Source organism: Lissotriton helveticus, chromosome 1_1 (genome assembly GCF_964261635.1).
Source record: "Lissotriton helveticus chromosome 1_1, aLisHel1.1, whole genome shotgun sequence".
Lineage (NCBI taxonomy): Eukaryota > Metazoa > Chordata > Amphibia > Caudata > Salamandridae > Lissotriton > Lissotriton helveticus.
This window is the reverse complement of record NC_136057.1, coordinates 928,254,178-928,261,784: the sequence shown is the minus strand read 5'-3', so window position 1 is coordinate 928,261,784 and position 7,607 is coordinate 928,254,178.

Genomic DNA, 7,607 nt, shown 5'->3' with positions numbered 1-7,607 from the left:
CTGGTGTGTCATGGGCAGAGCGTGCATTCTTGCCCAGCGGCAGAATCAGTGATTTCCCTCTATTCATCCGGAAGCCGGACACCCTTCCGAAGGATTCCACTTCTTCCAGAAACGCTGGTACAGAGCTCTCTGGTTGATTAAGAGCCGCCAGGATGATAGGCCTATAGAATGTGGTTCCCCGCCGAACGTTATGCCCCGTATGTTCGGATCATCATGTACTTTTGTGCCATGGTTCGACGTAAAGCGCGAACAAGAGTGGAAAGGGGGCACCCCTGTCGTGTACCGCGCTGGATTTCAAAAGGGCTGGATCGTAGGCCGCCTAGGCGAACCCGCGACTGAAGGCGATGATAGCAACTCCCAATCCATGCCTGGAAGCGTTCACCCACTCTAAAATGCGTCAGAACCTTCTGCAAGAAAACCCAATCGTTACGGTCAAACGCTTTTTCAGCGTCGATAGCTAGTAAGACCGAATCAGATTGCTGGAAGTGGGTTTTATCGACCAGGTGTAGGAATCGCTTAGTATTGTCACTACGTTTGCCGACCCAGGACAAAGCCCGATTGGTCCGGCTCAATAACTTCAGGTAAACAAGATCCAAGTCGCGCAGCCAGCACACCCGTAAACAGCTTGAGATCCAAGTTAAGCAAGGAAATGGGTCGGAATGCCGAACATTGTGTAGCGTCCAGCATGTCCGATGGGATGGAACCCGGGCCTTGGAATGAATTAAAAAGCTTAGTGAGTATCGGGGTATGGCCGCTACTACCTCGTCAAGTCCGGTGGGAGCGTCTAGCGTGTCCGCGCGCGCCTAGGTTAGCGCCGTAGTGGCGGTACCTCTCAGATAGGAGTCGGCGTCCGCTCCCGGGACTGTTTCGGCACGGTATAATGAGGCGTAATAATTGCGAAATGCCTCCGCAATTCGTGCCTCGTCCTGAATTTCATCCCCGTTCCCGTCTCGCAGGGCCAGGATGTTCGAGCGTTGGATCTTTGCCTTCAGTGCACTGGCAAGGAGGCGACCTGTCTTGTTCCCCCCCTTTGTAATAAGTATGTCGCAGGCGAGGGCCGCATATTCGGGCCCGTCGATGTCTAGTCCCGCCAATTGGCCCCTGGCCGCTTTTAGTTGCTTCCAGACCCTGGGAGCCCCAGTACGACTGTGGACCCGCTCCAGCATTACGACTTGGGCTGTTAGGGCCTCACGTTTTACTTTACGGTCCTTGGACTCCGCCACTGCCACCGCAATAAGTTTGCCGCGCACCATCGCCTTCAGGGCCCCCCACAGGGCTGACACTGGCGTCTCGGGACTATCGTTGATTGCTAAATACTCGGTGATGCACTTACGGAGTTGCCGATCTACGTCTGCTCACTGCAGGAGGGGTTCTCGTAATCTCCATCCACCCGGGGGCCTCCTAGCCTTGGGGACTTTGAGTGTAAGCTCCACCGTATCATGATCAGAAATAGCTGCCGGAGTGATGCACACATGTACCACCCGGGCCTCCAGCTCCGAAGAACCTATAAAGTGGTCCAATTTAGCATAGGTGCGGTGTACATGAGAGTAAAAAGTGTATTGTGACGTTCCTGGGTGTTTAGCTCTCCACAAGTCCACTAACCCGCTTTGCTGTAGCCATTCTTTACCTGCCCCAGAGATAGCGCCAGCGCTGCCATATCTGTGCCCTGATCTATCTGTATCAGCTGTCTATTACTAAATTAAGGTCCCCCCTAGAAGCAGAAGGGGGTCCGAGGAGCGCAGAGCTTCCGAAAGGGTGTTCCGTAAGAATGGCTCTTGCCCCGTATTCGGTGTATACAGAGACCCCACCATTATCTGCTGGACACCCACCAGTATGCTGTGAGCTAACAATCTACCTTTGATCTCCCCCACTTTATCCTTGACCTGCCCTCGAAATTGTTTAGACACCAGAATCGCAACCCCTGCTTTTTTCTCCGGCGTGGAGGAGAAGAATTGGTGGGGGAATGAACGGGACCTCATCCTATGCCTGTCTTTCGAAAGCAGGTGAGTTTCCTGAATCAAACAAATCTCGGCCCCTGAATTTTCCAGATAAGAAAGCACCGCCCTCCGCTTAATGGGGTTGTTCAGGCCTTTCACATTTAGAGTCAAAATTCTTATGGTAGTATCTGTCATCCTGAAATCAAAGGGTAGTGTGTGCTAGGTGAATCTAGTGACATTCCGTCCTGTCGCATGTTTGAGCCCTGTCCCTTCCGACACACTGGTTCCCACCCGACACACTGGTTCCCACCCCGGTCCCTTCCCATGAAACCCCCCCTCTCGAACCCCAACCCGAAAAGCCCCCAAAAGTCTAATACCCCGCTCAGCCTCGCCACCCCCCACCCCCAATAAGGAACTCCCCAATTGCAGATCATAGTCCCAGGCTTATCAATACACAGTTCAGGCCTGTGGTAAAGTTACGTGGAGGAGTTTGTGGCTGTGGCGACCCTGGTGCCCCCCCCCTTGTCCCCCCATCGGACCTACGTGTTCTCAATGCAAAGAGGAACCCCCTCACTGCTGCGTCAGTTCGATGCTGCCGTGTCCTTTTTAGACACTTCCTGGATAGCCGATGCCTGTTCCTGTGCCATTGTTGCTGGGTCTGGTTTCAGATTGGCCTTGGACGAACGCCTGCGGCCCACTCACTGCCATCCTTCTCGTGAGGGTCGCGATGACTTCTCCTTTGAGGATCGTAAAGATGCCTCCTGCGTCAATGAGTCTTCGTCGGGGTCAATGCCCAGCAGGGCACACGTGTCCTGGAGAGATCCAAGCTGATGCAGAGCCCCGTTCCATTTAAAGATCAGCCTGAAGGGGTGACCCCAGGAATAAGGGATCCCTTTGTCACGCAGGAACGTTGTGACTACCTTATAGGCCTTTCTCTTGTGCAGAGTGATGGCCGAAAGGTCCTGATACAATGCCACCTGGTAACCTTGATGCTGGAGAGGCTGCTTCTGGCGCGCCTCTCTCAGGATTCTTTCTTTCAAGGGAAAGTCAGGCAGGAAGGCCAGAATATCAGGTGGGGGAGCAGGTGCTCTGCGTGCCAGGCCTACCCCGTGCGCCCTGTCGATGCGGATTTCAAAGTCATCGGCTTCCCCCAAAATCTCCCTGAACATTCCCTGTAGAAAGCTGGTGACACTGTCCCCCTCAGCTTTGGATGGCACGCCTCGGACCCTTATGTTGTTCCTCCGAGAGCGGTTTTCGAGGTCTTCCGTGTGCACCTGAAGATCAACTTGCTGCTAACAAAGGCGAATGACTTCTTGCTGCAATTGTTCTACCTCCTCGCTCCTAGTCTGTTCTGCTTCCTCCACCGCCGCCACTCGTTCCCCATAGCCATCCACATCACGGCGCAGTTCACGGTATTCCCCGGCCTTGTCTTGTTTTAGCGTCAGGAAGTCCTCGCGCAGGGAGTTAAATAGGGTTTCCAAGAACGATTTAGTGGTAGGGGCCCCTCCGTCCTCCTGCCCCGTGGCTTTTTCACTGCTGCTGGGGATGGAGGGCCCTTCTCCCCCTTAGGGGTACCCTTAACAAGCATGTCCGTTATGGTACGTCCGCCCCTGCGCCCTACATTGGCCATGATGCACTGTCCGCACTGGTCTGGAGGAACCCCGAAAGCTTGCCCACTCTGAGGGAGTGTTCTCTGCTGATCGCATGCCCACCCGGTGTCCAGGCAACACGGGTCGTGATCCAGGCCCCCCCGGCCATCCACTTCGCTGCTCCAGCCAATTATACCGTCCCTTGTTGTGCTCTCAATTCTATATGGGGGGTATGTGCTGCGGGGACCTGCTCCCACGTGTCAGCAGGGCGGCGCAGTCTAGACCTTACACCCGGAAAGGCCGCGTCTTGCGCACGTCCTAGGGTACCCCCCACGGGTCCCGATCACCCTGCTGGCAAAACGCTGTAGGCGCACGACAGGCACCCCCGTTCCCTCCACTCCACTCCTCCCCTTCCGGACACCGGCCCCTTCTCACTGGGCAAGTGCATGTTGCTGGCAGATCTGCCCCTCAGGCCGTATCCAGCTAGATCCTCTCTCCCCAATCGCCTGGACTCGAAGACTCCCAGCTGGTCAATAGGCCGGATTCTCTTTCTTGCAGCAGGTATCGTGATCAGATCTATGCCTTGTGTTTTCCGGATGCTGTAGACGGCTCCCAGGGTGTCATGTCATTCTCCTTGAGTCCTGCAGCAAACTGCTTCACTTTTGCTGTAGCTCGTCCAGTCACCGACCCCTTCACAGTGGGCAAGTGCGTACTGCCAGCAGGTCTGCCCCCCGGCCGTGTCCAGATGGTGCCCCTCTGCCACACAGGGTCTTCTGCCACACAGGGTCTTCCACCGCCTCTCCTCAAGGGCCTCAGCAGTGTGGACAGTCTGGCCCCTGTAGGCCCCAAAGCCTGGGGCTCAAGTTTCGCCCCTCCCGGGCGGGCGCTCCCTCCACCGCCGACCGGCCCCACCTCAGCACTCCTGCAAGGCGCTGCTGCCTCGTATCTCACCGCCGGCTCCCGACCTCCACTCCGGCAGCTATCTTCACTGTGGGTAGCCCCCTGATGCCCACCGCGCTGGCCTCTACACCGCAGATTGAAGCTCCGACGGGGCTTAGAGCGTCACCTGGGTGTAGGCCCCAAGTCCGGGGGCTCGATTTTAGCGCCCTGCTGGTCAGGCACTCACTCTGGTCGGGCGCTCCCACCGTCACAGGCTGCTCTCTCCGCGGCTCACCTCGCCCATCAAGCGCTACTGTCACGCTCCTTCTCACCGGCACCCGGCCTTAGCTCCAGCTGTCTTCCTCTCGGCGGGCGTTCACCAGGTGGGTCACCCGCGGTGGCTAATCGGCGCAGGCTACTCTGTTCCTCTGGCCGCCATTATACCGCAGCACCAGCCGCGATCCCGCACCGCGGGGGAAGGGGCGCCATGGGGGACCAGCACCGCCGTTCTGTCGTCGCCAAAAGGACGGGCACCAACTGCCCTTGCTCTGCCAGGCACAGTTCTCACCAGCACGGGGGCTTAATGCTGCTTAAGGGGTCGCAACGGGGATCCGGGCCGAGGAGCCTCACGAACTAGCGTTCATTCAGGCCGCCATCTTAGCCACGCCCCCCCATCCTCTCCTTTTTTGATGTATGCAGTCTCTGTACCTAAGTTTTCAGGTTCAGCACTGGAAAGCCCTTTCGCTGGGGCAGCTATGCGCTATACAAGCTCTTTTAACAAACGGGAAAAGTATTTTGTAAATTTGGTCCTGCAGGTCTTTTTGGTTGGGCCTCACTCTACCTCCACCTTGGGAGGTACTGCTTTGGTATCTATTTTAAAAGATGAGAAATCTGCAGTAAGTATACATCAGAAGAACAAGTTTGGCTATGCACTTTCTGGCAGATTCCTCACTGCCCTCCCACCAGTCCATTCTGTGAAGTGGTCTATTTTTACCATCTAAAAAGTTCACAAACTAGAGCTCTGCACACTCATCGCAACAACTGTTTTGTGCTCCATGTCTGAGGATGCCCAAAAAGAGTCAAGCAAGAAACTGATAGCAGTGTGGATGTGTGATGCTTATATACCTCTCCACTCAGTCACTGCAGTTGCAGAAAGAAGTACGCTGAGCTGCACCACCTAGTGGAATCTTTCAGTCCAGTATGGGGGCTGTGGAATATTCTAAAAGTTAGAAATCTGCGGCTAGAGTATCCACCAGAAAGTGTTGAAGAAGGTAAGTGGCTTGTTATTTCCCATTTGCTTCAAGTATACAGCTGCATATCAGTATTTCTATGAAAATTCTTGGATCATTTGAAATGGAGCAAAAGCGCAGAGAGAGACATCACCACTGTCTGCGTACAATCATATCTCAACTATATACAATTCTTATAGGAAAGATACAAAACTTGCAAGTGTGATGCTACCTTTTTTACTGCTTTTGGCCGCCATAAGTGTGGCAGGGTATGCTCAGACGTGAGTCCCTTGCTCACTTTGCCACTGGATTCAAGCAAGCCGGGCTGAAGACGGCTGTAATGCCAGAAACCGGTCCTCGGAAGCTTGTTTCCGGTCCAGGGAAGGCATGGCTTGGCAGTTCGGGCTGGACTGTTCCCATGAGGCACAGGGTCAGACTGATTTGCATATAGCCATGTCTGAACTGGGGTGGCAGAGTGGGCTAAAGAACGGTGATGGATTCAACCCAGATCTTTTGACTGGGTGTGAGTGTTTGATTGGTTCGGATGCTCCGTCCAGCGCCACCCCCTTTTGTATCGCTTTTGGCCGCCATAAGTGTGGCAGGGTATGCTCAGACGTGAGTGCCTTGCTCACTTTGCCACTGGATTCAAGCAAGCCGGGCTGAAGACGGCTGTAATGCCAGAAACCGGTCCTCGGAAGCTGGTTTCCGGTCCAGGGAAGGCATGGCTTGGCAGTTCGGGCTGGACTGTTCCCATGAGGCACAGGGTCAGACTGATTTGCATATAGCCATGTCTGAACTGGGGTGGCAGAGTGGGCTAAAGAACGGTGATGGATTCAACCCAGATCTTTTGACTGGGTGTGAGTGTTTGATTGGTTCGGATGCTCCGTCCAGCGCCACCCCCTTTTGTATCGCTTTTGGCCGCCATAAGTGTGGCAGGGTATGCTCAGACGTGAGTGCCTTGCTCACTTTGCCACTGGATTCAAGCAAGCCGGGCTGAAGACGGCTGTAATGCCAGAAACCGGTCCTCGGAAGCTTGTTTCCGGTCCAGGGAAGGCATGGCTTGGCAGTTCGGGCAAGACTGTTCCCATGAGGCACAGAGTCAGACTGATTTGCATATAGCCATGTCTGAACTGGGGTGGCAGAGTGGGCTAAAGAACGGTGATGGATTCAACCCAGATCTTTTGACTGGGTGTGAGTGTTTGATTGGTTCGGATGCTCCGTCCATCGCCACCCCCTTTTGTACCACCTTTTTAACAAGGCATTATAATTTATTTCTAGAAGAGCTTCATCACCTTTCTTGTTGCTGTTTGTTTTCTACCATCAGCAGCTCACTGAACTGAAGATCAGAGCTTTCTATTGAACACTGACATCACAGCCAGAGAGATTTTCTTTTAAGTGCAGTACCACTCTTTTTGCATAATCCATTTTTTTTCTTGCTGAGATTAACAGCAGACAAAAAGTTAATGTCCAAATCACTTAATTGCAATCTTCATTATTTAAGGCTTTTCATTTAATCCTTCAGGTAGAGTCTACTATAAATTGCCCCAGTACTGCTAAGAAAAAGTGGCCAGCAACATATATACAAATGGGCAAAGAGGCATTTATAGAACAGATTATTGAATAAAATGGGTAATACAAGCTGCTATCTCCAATTGTAAGCCAATTTCCTACATTTGCTTATGATAGAGGTGGAATTAAGTAACCAAGATTATCTCTAAGCATAATAGACTATCCATGCCTAGAAGTACAATTTATTTGCTATAACTGAAAGCTTTCGTAACCTTCTATATTCTTTTAGGTCCAATTAAGTTTCTACCATACAATGCCATTTCCAAAAACATATGAGTCACAGCCAAATAAAAATGTAGAAGCCAAATATAGCCCACACACATTAATATACAAGTAATGAATGTTTACGAAAATAGTCTTGAGTTATGGAAACGACTGAATATGAAAACATGGGACAAAAAAAT